This window comes from Rhea pennata, chromosome 11, assembly GCF_028389875.1.
Source record: "Rhea pennata isolate bPtePen1 chromosome 11, bPtePen1.pri, whole genome shotgun sequence".
Classification (NCBI taxonomy): domain Eukaryota; kingdom Metazoa; phylum Chordata; class Aves; order Rheiformes; family Rheidae; genus Rhea; species Rhea pennata.
This window is the reverse complement of record NC_084673.1, coordinates 22,087,686-22,102,100: the sequence shown is the minus strand read 5'-3', so window position 1 is coordinate 22,102,100 and position 14,415 is coordinate 22,087,686. Positions and strand designations below refer to the sequence as shown.

The window sequence follows — 14,415 nt, the reverse complement described above, 5'->3', positions numbered from 1 at the left end:
GGGTCTTTATGGAGGCGGCGGGAGGGGGGCGGCTGCCGCGGAATGGCGCGGCGGGTAGGCGCAGGCCGGGCGGCCCCGAGCGCCGCTCGTCGCCCGGCGAGGCGGAGGCCGTGCGGTGTCCCGCCGTGCCCACAAGAGGGAACGGGCGGGCCTGCACGGAGCGGGGCAGAGGCCGGTCCTGGGCCTCGGGGCAGAGGGCGGCGGTGCGTCCGGGCGGCGCCGCTGCCTCGCGCGCGGGTGGCGGCGGCGCGGCGGGCGCGCGGTATGAGCCGCGCGGAGGAGGTGATCGTCAGCGCCTCCCATATGGTCTAGCGGTTAGGATTCCTGGTTTTCACCCAGGCGGCCCGGGTTCGACTCCCGGTATGGGAAGTAACAGTTTTTTAGCCCCTCGCGCAGTGGGACGCCCGTTCCTAGGGCCTCTCCACGCGGCGCAGCAGGAGCGCGGGGAGAGACAGGTAACAGTAACTTTGGTGGGATTTTCCTCCAGCCCAACGAAGAAAGATGGGTGCCTCTGTTTCATAAATTGTTTAAAAGCCCCTGGCTTTTGTTCAAAACGGGTAGTGTCCTGCTGCAACCCTGGCAGCAAAAATCTGCTAAGAGAATTTTTAAAAACAAACATATAGTGAGGTTGTAAGAGCCGTCCCTTATGAAAGAAATGTTCTTGGTGAAGCTAGATTTCTCAGACAACGTGTTTATTAGTATCTAGGTACTCTGACAGGGAGGCAGAGGAGTTAGGCGGCCTCCCCGGGCTGCCTCCCCAGAAGAGAGGGCATCTGAACCGCCCAGCCGGGGCAGAAGCGTCCTGCGGGCTGCACGGGGCAGGGGGATCCTCTTGGGCCTCCCCCAAAGCTGCGAGACCAAGACAGTGGCAGTCCCCGGCCTGGGAACGCGGTGCGCTGGTACCGGCCTGCAAAGCCGCACGCCGCAAAGCCCACCTGCGCGCTGGACAGACAGACAGACGCGCGGCAGGACAGACAGGCCTTCCCCCCGCCCGCCCCCCGGACGCGGTCGTCTGCGCGCGTTCCTCCGACAAACTCCTAATTAACGACGTCTCCCGGCCAGCGTCTTTCCAGACGCCTGCTGCCCGCAGAGCCGCCCCGCCCGGGCCGGGAGGAGGCGCTGCCGGGCGCGGGGCCGGCGCTCGGCGGCGGCGGCGCCCCGTTGCCCGCGGCACAGCGCTCCGGCGCCTCGGGCGGGGCTTCGGCAGCCCCCGCCCCGCGCCCGCCCCTCCGCCATGTCGCGCCGCGCGGGGCGCCGGGAGAGGCCGCAGTGCGCAGGCGCGGCGGGCGCCGCCTTCCCCCCGCCAAGATGGCGGCGCCGGCTGGGGTTGCTCGGGCGTTCCTCGGCCCGCGGCCCTCCGTGGGGAGAGGAGAGGGACGGGACACGCGCGGCGGTGGCTGCCCCCGGGGAGCGGGGCTGGGGGCTCCCTGGGTGCGCACAGCCCGCGCCCGGAGGGGAGGCGGCCCGGAGCTGCGGCGGGAGGCCAGGCCCGATGCGGCCTGTCGGGCCCTCAGCCGCCCCGGCACGCTTGTGGGGCGACTCCTCCTCGCCGCCCGGGCAGGAGGCTGACAGGAAGCCCTGCTCCGTCCTGCTCCCGGGGACGTGCTTAATCACGTTTGTCTCGTTTGTTTTTCAGCACTGATTTTCTGTGTTCTGTCAAGGTTGTTCAAGTCTCACTTGCGGTGACGCGGCCAGGACGCTGCCGGTCCTGGGCAGACGCCAGCGTCGAGCCCCTCACATTCAGCATCAGCTGTGGTCTACGCAGTGCCGACTACGCTAGATGGCTTCGGGGGTCTGAGGAGGTGAGGGTTATGCGTGGGCAGCTTCCCCCTGCACTCCCCCTGCATCCTGGGATCCCCCTCGGGGCCTTGTGAGGCTTCCTGCCCTGCCCCCCAGTTTGTGGGGCTGTTAGCTCTCAGAGTCTCCCTGGGCTCCAGTCTGGGAGAGATTCCTTGTCCGGGGAATTCTAGGGCAGGAGTGTTTACAGGTGCTGCTGTACCTAAACTAAAAGAAAGCAATATGTTCCTTCTTCCAGTTGCATTCCTGACTCCTTTTCAGCAATTTCCATTGTGGTCTGCTGATACCAGCCAAGTTATGGATATGCAGCCGTAAGAAATGCAATTCTCCTAGCAGTGTTCTAAGTCAGGATTGATGGGAAGGAATCTTTACTTCATGCAAAGCTTTAACCATTTCTTTGTCAGCTTCTTGCTTCCTTAATTACAGTTCCCCCATAACTAATTTGGGGTTGTACTAATTGTGTATCTTATCCAATTTGATTTTAAATCCTGTCAAGGTTAGTGATTTTAAAGCTGTGATTCTTCACTCTCACACCTTTTCTGTAGCTTTGGTCAGCAGAATACTAGGCATGTAAGATAATACCTTTCTGGAGACAACTGTTCTAATGTTTCTATAACATTACTGCATGTGTTGTGAGCCTCCTGCAGCACCTTAGAAATACTAAATCATTTGCTTTCAACTGTGAAAGCAGTCTAAACTCGCTTTCTTCAGTAAGTGGTGTGGCAAAGAACAGAGCTATCAGCTGCAGCTCTGGACTGCTTTATCATCAAAAGCTCTGGGCAGCACAAGGAAGTTGAGTATTTTTGACCTACAAAAATTCTAGCAGATGAGAATGCAATGCTATGATGATATATCTTACTTGACAAACTTGTTTGTCTTGTCAAGTGCATTTACACTTGTAAATGGGATGTAAAGTGAACACTAAGTATTGCTGTAATTCTAAACTTGAAATGTGTGTGAACTGATACTCTAAAGGCAGAAGTAACAATCTGTTACAAAAATACAAAATCCAAACCCTGAGGGGCCACCATAGCTTTAAGTCTAAGGAAGGAGACGGACACCTGCTTTTGATATAAAACCTTGCATATGGGACAGGAACAAACACAGATTGGGCGTGCAGCCACCAAGACTAGCAATTCCAAAACGCTAGTTTACAAATCTGTTACACGTCCACGTGCACGGACAATGGTATGTCGCTCTTCCCACTTATACAGAATCCTAATGATGGGCCCAGGAAGTGCAGCAGCTGCCTCCTGTGATTATCAGGTAGTGATCCACTCTAGGGAAGGAGCATAAAACTAGCAGAAAATGCCCAAAGCAGCCCAGGACAAAAGCCAGTTTATTAGAGGTGAGGAGGACATACGTCATATGTTTCACGTAGGTTTTTTGCAATCTCTGAACAAACTGTTTTCTTTCCTTCCAGAAGAGCTCAGTGTGCGCTATGGACAGAGAATGCAAGGCTATTCCTGCATTCTGCCTCAAGCCTCAAAATAAAGCAGCCTCCTGTATGGCTTGCTGAGGATTATAGAATATGTGAATGTAATACTAGGTGCTGCATAGGGAACACTTGTGAACCTGGTAAGCTCCTGCTGTTAGTTTTTGATGCTACTTAAGCGATAGCTACAAATCAAACAGGCTTATGCATACCTGATAGAGTTCTCATTTTGTCTTCAATAATAAGTAGGTAAACAATACTGAACGCAGCAGCTAAATGCCTCTTTACTATGAGGCACTGGAAGATTTAAACCAAATTAACCATCATGTTATGAATGCATGCATTAGTAATGAAGAACATTCATGGAACTTTCATACTTCAAGTCTCCTGCTAGAAAATAAAGAATAAAATGAAAAATGAAGAGAATCAAGCTGTAGCCTACATTTCTAAGAATGGTCAACATTATTTATATAAGTAAAAATATTATAGTTCTGTATGGGCTTGGGACAGATGAGAATAAAGGTCTCTTCACTAATAGACCTGTCCAACAACTGACCGAATCACTTTCCTAAAGATAGGCAGTAATGCACCCTTGCTGGAGTCTGCTCTCAAATCCAAAAATATTCATGCCTTTTGAAATTATTTAAGAGGAGCTATAAAGTCAGCTGTCAGATTTGCAGATGAAAAAGCAAATTGACTCCATAGAAATGGTAGAAAAATGTATCAGTTAATCAGACTGAGCTTCTGAGTAATGGTAAGCTGGACAAAATTTCAGGCTCTGCAACTGATAGTATTACAATGTACCTAGGAGTAAAAACTGTGGATCACATGCAACAAGCGAAGGGTCACCTTAAAATATTGCCATACTGAAGGGATTTAGAAGTAAGGACAGAAAAACAGCCACTATGAGCTTCAGCAGTGTGCTGGGAACCTTCCACAAAGATGGAGATACTAGCAGAAAATGGTATTACTTAGTATTAACTCAGGTGACAGCCAGGTTTTACAAGTGTCTCATTCTGGTATCTATGTATCAAATAGGAAACAACTAAAAACAGATCAAAGGAGAATGGTAACACAATGATCTAAGCACTGAGGGGGGAGAATACCTACAGCAATGGAAAAGATCAGTCTCTTAACCATGAGAAGACTGGTTAACCAACAGAAGGGTTTTGCATGTTTTCAGAGGCAGGATTGTTGCTGCTACATTTAAATAGTTACCTGTTAAAAGCCTGTACTAGACAATTTTATATATTGAAACCAGATGCATTTTTTTTGAGAATTGCTAAAATCAGAGACCTAGCTTATTTTTCATCAGCTGAAGTTTTTAGATCTAGATTTGATGTCCTAAAAAAAGAAGAAAAAAGCTATGCCTTTGGTCAAAAACAGGATCTGTGATCTTTGAGAATGTATTCTTCTGTCTGTAAAATCTAGGGAGGAATGCATCTCTGAATTTGGGAGAATATCAGACAAGGAAGGGAATGATAGAATAGGTTGGTCTTTCTATGCAAACTTTAACTTTCTTCAAACAAGCATATCTACATCAAATTTGCCACCAGTATTTTGTCTTTTTTGCACCAAAAGTCTGCAGCCAACCTGAAGAAGTTACCCAGCTGAAGAAAGGAGCGATGAAAAGAGTGGTTAAAGGTGTACTGGAATCAAGGTATTTTTTCAAAGAATGCAAATATCAGATCTCAAAGCAGTAAAGGTAAGATCTTAAAGGAGGAGGAGGGAGAGGAAGCAAGGTGAGGTTATACCATTAGAGGAAAAAGTGTTTTGACTTAGGAGAGAGAAATGCATCACAATGCAGAGTGCCAAGAATATTTTGAGTATCTTCTTTCTCTGCTCTTCAGTGCCAGTCATCTTCCTGTCCTGGCGTATAAACACCTGTTTATAAAGGTGTTTCCTTTCCTTTTAAATGAAGGAAAGGTTGTTCCTGGCAGGAACATATGCCTGTGAATGCAACCTCTGCATTGTCATGTGCAAGTTTTAGACTGCACTTGAAGAATGGGATAATGGCACAATTTCTGTGACAGTAAACTAATGATGGGAATAGTAACATTCTTAAATGACAAGAAAGAAGAGAATACCTGTTACTGCTTCCTGAAGCAGTCTGTGCTCCCCCAGCAGGTATTTGTATGCATTGATAAGACGACCTGTGAACCTGCTCTTCTCCTGGCTCAACAGTCCCAGCTCTCTCACCCTCTCCTTGTTTAACAAATGTTCCAGCCTCTTAATACTTTAGCGGACCTTTGCTGGACTTGTTCCAGTATGTCCATGTCCCTCTTTTATTGAGGAGCCCAGACCTAGATACTGTGCTCCAGCTATGGCCTCACCAGGGCTGAATAGTGGGGAAGGATCACCTCCCTTGACCTGCTGGCAGCACTTTCTAATGCAGCTCACAATGCTGTTGACTTTCTGTGCTGCAAGGGTGGTGCGTTGCTGGCTCACGTACAGCTTGTCTACCAGGACTCCCAGGTACCTTCCCTGCAAAGCTGCTTTTCAGCCTGTACTAGTGTATGGGGTTGGCTCAGTTCACAAACCTAGATGATGCACAATAGCGTGTCCCATACATGGCTGCACCATGCTAGGAAATTCTTCTCCCTAGGCAAGTACGTTAAATGATGTCATTTCATTCAAAAACAAGAAAAGTTGCATTTCTTCTACTTTGTGGCAACATGATCCTTACCTGTTTAATGTGGCCAAGGGAATAACTGACCCAGGAGATTTTAGGACCTCCAATAGTGAAGGTTTTTAACAGACAGTAGGAATGGTTTTACAGTTTTGCTCTTAAGACTGTAAATGATCTCAGGAAGACATCTAGCCCTGTTTCTTTTTTTTTATTTGTTATTTCAGATATTTAGTACAACATTTAGAATTATTTCAGATATCTAGTACAACATTCTTCTAGGATCTGGAAGTCCTAGAGAAATTCAGTTACATCTAGCTTGTGGTATATTCATTTTACATTCACACAAAATGATAATATTTCAAAAGCTGCTGTGACAATTTCTTTGCATTCTATAACTATGTGCCAAGATACAACTTCAGCACTGGAGCTGGGAGATGTTTGTTTTTCTTGCAGAATCTTAGGTGTTCCAATTACGTAAGTTTTTAAACAGAAAAAAATTTAAGGCCTGCTTAGCTGTGAAACTGAGCATACAGGCAGCCTTCTTTACCTGAACTGATAGGTTTTCAAAAGCACTACACTTGGCAGCTGGTGGGGAACCTTAATACATTGTTGGCTATCATCAATATTACAGGGTGCTGATGTTTTCAGCTACCTTTCTGGGGGAGAGGGCAGGGGAAAGAATAGAATTCTAGGTGCATTTCCCCCTCTGCCACTTCCAAACACATTGTCTTTCTTTCAAAAACTGTTTGAGAGACTTAAATGCTATAAAAAGAATCATATTGCTCTAATGAAATCCTTTTAATTTGCTGATATTTATATAGAAGATAGTTCCAAAACTTTATGTGAGTAAATTTAATCATCCACTTCACTGTACAATACCAGCATTATTTCATTGCCCTCACCTAACCTGTTATCTATCTATAAAATGCCTGCTGCTACACATAAATGCTGTATTATATACTCATCATTGATGCTGGAAGCTTGTACTGGCAGAACGGTCATTTGAACCATCCAAAATGCTCCACAGACATAAAATTACTCACAGACTGTATAAAAAGGGTAACACTAGTTAATGAGCAATTTGTAACCACAAAACAAGCAATGATTTTACTTCTTTGGACTTGGAACCTCTTGACATTGTAACAAAGTTACAGGTAAATAGCTGAAGGAGACTTAAGTTATTTCCTTGTCAGACTGCCCAGTTTTTAATAGTAAAAGATGTTTGCAAAGAGCGTATCTGCCACGTTAAAGCATGAAAACATCAGTAACGATCAGCTTTTACAGTATTACAGGAAACAACCTAAGCAGTCTTGTTCAGTTTTTAAGGTATCTGGACTTCCCTAACAGTGATCACAGCCTAAACACTAATAGCTTAATCATCTGTGTATCACTTAGCTGGCTTGATTACTACAGATACTGTCAATGAAAACAAATAGTATTTGCCTTTTTGTAAAAAAATGTCGTGTCAAAATTTCCAGCAACTCCACAGAATTATCACTAGTTTTAATCAGTAAACACTTTCTTCAAGCCAAGCTGCAACAACTTTAGTAAGACAAAACAACCGGTCTTCAAGGGAGAACTTTATTCCCCAGAGTTGAAAGAAAAACCTGAGACTCACTATTGTCTGATTAAAACTTGTATTAAACCCTCAAGCAAATGAAAAGACTCTTTCTTCCAAGGGATCTGACTATTATCTGTCTCCTTCAGTGCAGGTTTTTCTTAGCATGATGATCCATTCAGTAAATAATAGTACAGTAACTATTTTAATGTTTTAAACAACTTATATAAGAGAAAGGCATTAAAATGGTGTATTACAGGATTGTCTTCACTGCACAAGCCACCCTAGTGCCATGGACTTGCCTTAAAACATGAGTAACATTTTTTGCAGTAGCGCTCAAGCAATGAACATATACTTGATCAAGTAAAATTGTTCATAGAAAACCATGAGTATAGTATGTTGCTAAGTGACAAGTCTAGACAAGCAGTTATTCGCTCTGATCCTTTGGCTCTCTACTTCCTCTGGATGCTGTCAAAGATGTTTTCACATTCTACTGGTAGGGCTCCCAGGAACTCCTGCAAGCACATTACACAGGAGATTTAAAAGGCAGAAATTTTGTACTACTCACAACTGCCAACTGCATTGCAATATTAATACAAACTCTTGTAAGCAAACAGATTTGCACAGAACTGATCAGTCTTTTCATACAGACTCAAAACTATTTAGGTATTAATGCCTGTTCATGCCAAAGGAAATACAGCTTCTAATTACCTTTGAGGCTCTCTGCTTATGCAATTTTAGAAAAAGAGAAACAGCTGGTCCTTCCCCTTCACTGCCTGCCCCCCTCCAAAAAAAAGGGGGGGGGGGAAGGACATCAATAATCTTGCTAAAAGATTAGGAGAAGAAATGAAAGAAATATGTGCTATGCATCACACTCAAAGATCCAGTCTCTAGGTCAATAACAAACTCTCTAAAGTAGATTAGTTGGGTGAGGTAATTTTTTGGTACCACAATGAAAAAAAACTCAGTAAACTACAGTATTACCAAAAGCCTTTCAGTACATTGAGAAGACAATTTAAGATGATCAAACAGCATGAACTAGAAAGAATATTCTGCATAGAGGCCTGAACTGACCGGTGATACCTAGGGACAGCTTGTATGCTTGGTGATTGTGAAACTTGTTTTCAGAGCATGAGTTCTTCTTATCAAATATATCACTGTTTATGAGGTAGGTACACCACAGTAATGCTGATCTTCGGGAGGGGAGCCTGGAATGAGAGAGAGAAAAATATAAATTGAAACCACTTGGAATTCAGCTGTTCAGACATTTGTCTAGATTTATTGCTTATTTAAGTTTATATGTTCTGGGATGCTATACACTTCATTCACCCTGAAACCTGATACAAGAATAAATTGCTTGTTAAAGAGAAGTACAGCACAACTGCCCCGGCCTGTAAAGTATCAGTGTTCTACCACTGCACGGCTATGGGGCTAGCATACCTGCTAAGAACAACTGTCAAAGCAGCATGACAAAGCAGCTCATAATTCTGAAACTGGATATAAAGGAGCCTGTTTTGCAGTCATGAGTTGAACAGCAGCATTCTTGCTAATAACAAGTTAGAGAGATTGGCAGCTGTACCCAAAGGAATACCTAATAAATGCTTTATTTTGGGCATGGAAATAGACATGTGAATGCACAATTTTAAGCAAATGCCTGTGATTATAGAATCATATGAATCAGCAAAATACTTCAAAAAAAATTCTTATAGATTTCAGCAACACCATGCTAGTATAGCTTATTTGTATTGTAATTCTGCCACTTGGACTGAGTGCAAGGTTGCATTTAGCCAGTTACTGAAATCCACGTTCATTAAAGTCAATGTATGTCTGGATTTGGGGCTCAAAGTTAATTCTTGCTGAACTCATTAAAATTTTTAGAAGGCATCTGGATGTCATATAGTACTGTTAATTACTATTTTATGCCGTTATGAGGACTGTAGTTCAACTTAATGTATAACTACATCTTAAACTGGTAGGTATTCTAGCAGGAAGGACCACAGGACTTCCCAGCTTCTGTTTCTCTACCTAATGCTATCAAATGCACAAACATAAGCAGATCACAACAGCTTAAGGAAAATGCTGATACTGTCAAGCTGATAGAAGTAAGAAAGGAAAAGCTTTTTCTTGAGAACTGTTCTGACACTTTTCGTATCAGACTGCTTTGTAATCTCTATGTAATCCACTTCTAAGCTTTGTTTTATGTCTAGTCTGTAATCACCTAAAATGCTACTGCAGTAAGTGGGGGAAGAAGTAAACCATAATGAATCATTAGACGTGTTTACACAGTAGAGTCTTGGAGATGTATCCTCCAGCTTCATGCTGAGATTTCCCCTTCTATTTTTAGCTTTATTTTGAAAGCTTGACACTGCCTATGCTTGTCCAGTTATGTAGTCTTTCACCATACTGAGACATGCTTTTCTCAGATTCTCAGCTGTCATTGCACTTCTGTTTTCTGCAACATTCCTTTCTTAATCTTTGAAGACAAGAACTATTGTAGAACCATTTCTTAAACCTGACAGGATTACAGAGAGCAAATGGTCAAACTATTAATCAGCTTGTAGACCTCTGAATGCAAACTGGGATGCCAAGTGTCTCTGCTTTAGCACACAGATGCACATTTAACTTTAAATCGATACAATATGCACACCCAAACTGACAGGCAAGAATGAGAGGAGCTATTTCTACATGAACTCTAATGTTGCAACTGTCCTGAGCTTCATTTTTCAGGATTATCACAGTCCATTAGGTTAGACCCTCACCAGCTGCTACACATTAAAAGCAATTTTGAACACCAAGGCCACTTAACCAGGATATCTGCCTCTGATAGGAAAACTCTTAAGTGAAGCAAGCCAAGCACAACCACATGTGCGGTACAATCTTTTTTTTAAAACAAGGGACCTAACAAAATGCAGCACCTATACTACTTATAATTCACTGCACTCACTACATTCCGCCTACATTCCATATTAATCCTGAGTCTACCAGTGCATCCTCTAACACCTCTGAGCAACAAAATCCACAGAAAACAAGACAAAAGTACATTGAGCATTAGGCAAAACAAGGTAAAGTACCACCTGAAATTAGATGTTTTTTAAAGAGCTTTAGGACAAAAATCACAAGGAGAGTAGTAGAGCAACTGAGGAAATCTGGTAGTGCCAACCTTATGGGGAAACATTAGGTAAAACAGAGACATTTTCAGCATTGTCATGAATGTGATTTCAGTGGGATTCAACTACAAAACATACAGGAACAACTACAAAAATACCTGTAGATTTTCTAATGCTGAAATCTTTACAAGAAAGATGTACTAAGCAGTAACTGCCAAAAAGTTATTTAAACTCCCTACAACTCTGACAGTCTAAACACCATGTTTTGTATATGTCCTAGCTTCTGTCATGAGATGTATTCTCCCCACATCCCTAACCTCCAAATAAACCCCCTCCAAAAACAAAAAAAGCAACCCTTCCTTACCATGAATTTGGTTTCATCTGTGACAAGGCAGACTTTTTCCAATTCTTCCTCAACTTAATGCAAAGGTTTTAGCTATGAAAAGTAACCAAAAAGTTACAAATAACAAGAATATTTTTAGTAAACAATGACCTGCATAACTATTGTTTTTCTACAATACTTTTCTCTATTTTTCGACATGAAATGTGACTGAGGGAGAAGATTACGGGAATACTGATAAAAGCTAGCAAATTTAAAACTGAAACAGATTTCAGTGGAAAACTTTCTACTACATCATTAGATTGCTGTCATTAGAAATGCGAAAACTTGTTTCTTAGTTTCAGTTTTGAACCTTCAAAGTAATTAACAGTAATTAATCTATAGCAATGAAACAAAAAGTGCAATATTTTATTAGGATTTCCCCCGAATTAGCCCAGAAAGATTACAAACCGCAGGAGAGTATTAGCTTTTTCTCCAACTGGTTGTAGCTACACAAAGAGATACTTAGTTTGCCTTTAATCAGTGCTTTATTTAGCTACTTGTTGCAGTTAGAGGTTGTAAAAGTATACAAAATTGCAGGGCAGGGAGTGGGGAAGAGGGAATGATAGGAGTAAATATACTAAGTATTTCTGCAAGATGAACAAAAGATGAAATGCATAGACACTAGAGGTGCTTGTAATTCTTCAAAATAAACATGCTGGTCAAAGAAAATAGGTTACCATCACCGTAACAAAACAAGATGTAGGAAACAGCAATTCAAGTCTGAGATTGTGCATCTTCTACGGAATTTAAACAAATGCACCCTTCTGGTAGTAAGGCACAGTAGTCATCCCTAATAACAAAAAGACACATACCCATGTGGCTGATTCAGATGTGAAACTCGGGCGGGTTAGGAGAACATCCACATCCCTGTTGCTTCTTGCTTTCCTAGACACAGAGTCAAAGAAAAAGTCTCTCTGGGTGAACACTGCTTTCCATTCTAATGAGACCAGCTAACATTTAAGCATTGTGTCTGAACTCCGGTACGCAACATAGACAGAAGCTACGCTAACAGTGAGGGACATTCATCTCCCCAACTCTTACAACTGTGTTATTCTAATAGAAAACAGTGAGTGATTATCTAAGACATCTGAAAAACCAAGTAAGAACACTGCTCTTCCATCAAACCGAAAAGATTTAGCATCACTCTGCATCTCAGAAAACGCCCAAGAACTTCCTCCTGTACTTTACAATAATGAAGTATAGATGCTCTTAAGATAAAACAAAGTGAACGCTTCTTTCTGCTCTTTACGGACAGGAAAAAAAGAGCAACTATTTTTGTGCATGTATTTAATCACTGAACCAACCAGCTGGGTTAATACTAGAACAGAGGGCAAAGTTCCAACATAAACTGACTCTGAAAAGGAACAACATCTATTAAAACAAAGAGCTACACTAGAAATATTCAGGTCATATACATATCAGTAAATTGTTACTATCTGTAAGTAAAATCTTACTAGCATGAAATAAACACGACAATGTCACAGAACCAGTGTCTCAGCTATCACTGCCATAGACAGCAGCATTACAGTTTGTATCTAGTTTCTTTACCAGCACAGTTTCCTATGGAAAGAGGAAAGATTAGTCATTCGAGAGGCCAGTCATTCATTTTTACTCACTGCCTTATGTCCTTGATGAAGACATGCATTTGCAAACAAGCGCAAATGCTCTTCTGTGCACCTGCAGCATTTCTTCCCTTGGGATTCTTTTCTCAGAATATCTGCATGAATAAAAATAAAATTGGCTGAAACAGTGATAACGGCAGTATCTCACAATTTTAGTCAATTAAAAGCAAATCAGAAGAAACAGTACAACATATATTACTGTCACTTCATAAATAAAATTCTCCTTTCTCACCACAAACAGATTAGAAAACATCTCACAAAGCAATACAAGCTCACAATTCCAAGTGTGACAGACCTTTGAAGCTGGCTTCACTGAGTATCCTTTTCCCTATATCTGAAAAGCTGCTGTGTGGTGGGAATAATATTATCATATGACCAACTGATTTATGTTTACGCAACCCTCCGAAACCACAGAAGTTTCTTGACAAAGCTCAGTCCCCCAGCAATAAGCAGGAAAGGGTCTCTCACCCAAGGTCAGAGTCAACCTACATTGCCCAAAAGCCAAACAGAGCCTTGTGAGCCAGCCAAAGAGAGCTCCCGAAATGTCTACCCAGGTAGCTGCCGAAAACATGCACGGCCAGCACACTGCTTGACTGTGAAGGGAAAGGGACCAGGAACAATGATGGTGCACTGCCCCATCAGCTGGCACGTTCATCGCCTCTCCAGCACTAGAGCCATTGACAAAAAGCGCTGGCAGCAGCAGCACTGTGGACGGAGAATGCCACGTATTACTGACACTCCAAACGCAGCCAAACTAAACTAACTCTCCTCTACTCTGCTTGCAATGAAGAAATGAAACATGAGAAGATAAAACACCCTGGTGAGATTCTGCTTTGGAAGCTTACTGTAAGTTTAAAGCAAAACAGGACCAAAGGTAAAACTGTGTATAAGAACAAAGCTGAAAACTAGCTGCTCTAACTACCTAGGCTAAGGTGAGCAGCGTAGTTAAAACTCTAAACTCCACAGACTTCCACATCCAGACTTCCATTTCTCACAGAAACCATGCATATATTGATGAAACAACCTAAAATATTCCCAGGCTTCCTAGTCTCTGCTTTCTTTTCTGGATATATGTATTTTCTGTCCATCAATATCACTTTCAGGCTTGACATCAGTCTCTGAAGAGAGAGCAGAAGCTTCACAAAGTAAGCAGGCTACCTTGCAAAGTATAAAGAAAAGCAGCTATGGGGGAGCAGAGTGCAAGGGAAAGAAACCCACCTTTGCTAACTCGGGTAGTTTTCCAGCGGACAGAAAAATCATCCATCTTCTGAGGCATCCCAGCACTTGCTCTGCCCTAAGTATAAGGGGGAGGGGGTGGATCACGAGCTAACTTCAGGATCAGTTACAGATCTCCTATCCGGAAGGACGCAGCAGAGAGCTCAGCGTCCAGCGGGGACCGGGAGGCCTCTGGAACGGGGACCGAGCGCCGGCGGGAGGGCAGCGCCGCTGCTGCCCGGTGCGAGGCGGCCAGCGCGAGCCGCGGGCGCCCTCGCCAGCTCCCGGAGCTCACCCGGCTGCAACAGTCCCGGGCCGCGGGGCCAAGGAGCGCGGGGGAAACCGCCGCGGCGGCGGCGCCGCTTCCTCACCCGCAGCCACAGGCCTCGGCCCGCTCCTGCTACCGGGCAACGGCCGCCGCGAGCCGGAAACCGCTCGGCGCCACTTCCGGCGCGACGCCACACAGCGCCGCCCGCTGCAGGGCGCATGCGCGAGCGGCGCGCGCGCGGCTCGCTCGCCGGCCCGCCGACGCCGCGGCCGCTGCTGCCCCCGTGCGCGCAGCGCGTGGCGCTGCAGGCGGCCGGCACGCATGCGCGGTGCGCCGCGCGCGCGCGCGGGGCGGTGTGTGTGTCGGGGGGGGGGGAGGGCGTTCCCGTCCCGTCAGAGCTGG

General features: G+C 44.4%; 1 long non-coding RNA gene and 1 other non-coding gene across 2 annotated transcripts; one reads left to right on the top strand and one right to left on the bottom strand.

Annotated features, from left to right (window-relative positions):
* Positions 1–297: 297 nt before the first annotated feature.
* TRNAE-UUC (transfer RNA glutamic acid (anticodon UUC)) lies at positions 298–369 on the top strand. The gene has a single exon. It is a non-coding gene; the product is annotated as a tRNA-Glu (tRNA).
* A 5,690-nt stretch (positions 370–6,059) lies between these two features.
* LOC134145410 (uncharacterized) lies at positions 6,060–14,158 on the bottom strand. Its single transcript, XR_009959599.1, has 6 exons — positions 13,749–14,158; positions 12,525–12,625; positions 11,721–11,793; positions 10,891–10,962; positions 8,494–8,627; positions 6,060–7,934 (listed from the first exon to the last, which is right to left on the bottom strand). It is a non-coding gene; the product is annotated as an uncharacterized LOC134145410 (long non-coding RNA).
* Positions 14,159–14,415: the final 257 nt, after the last annotated feature.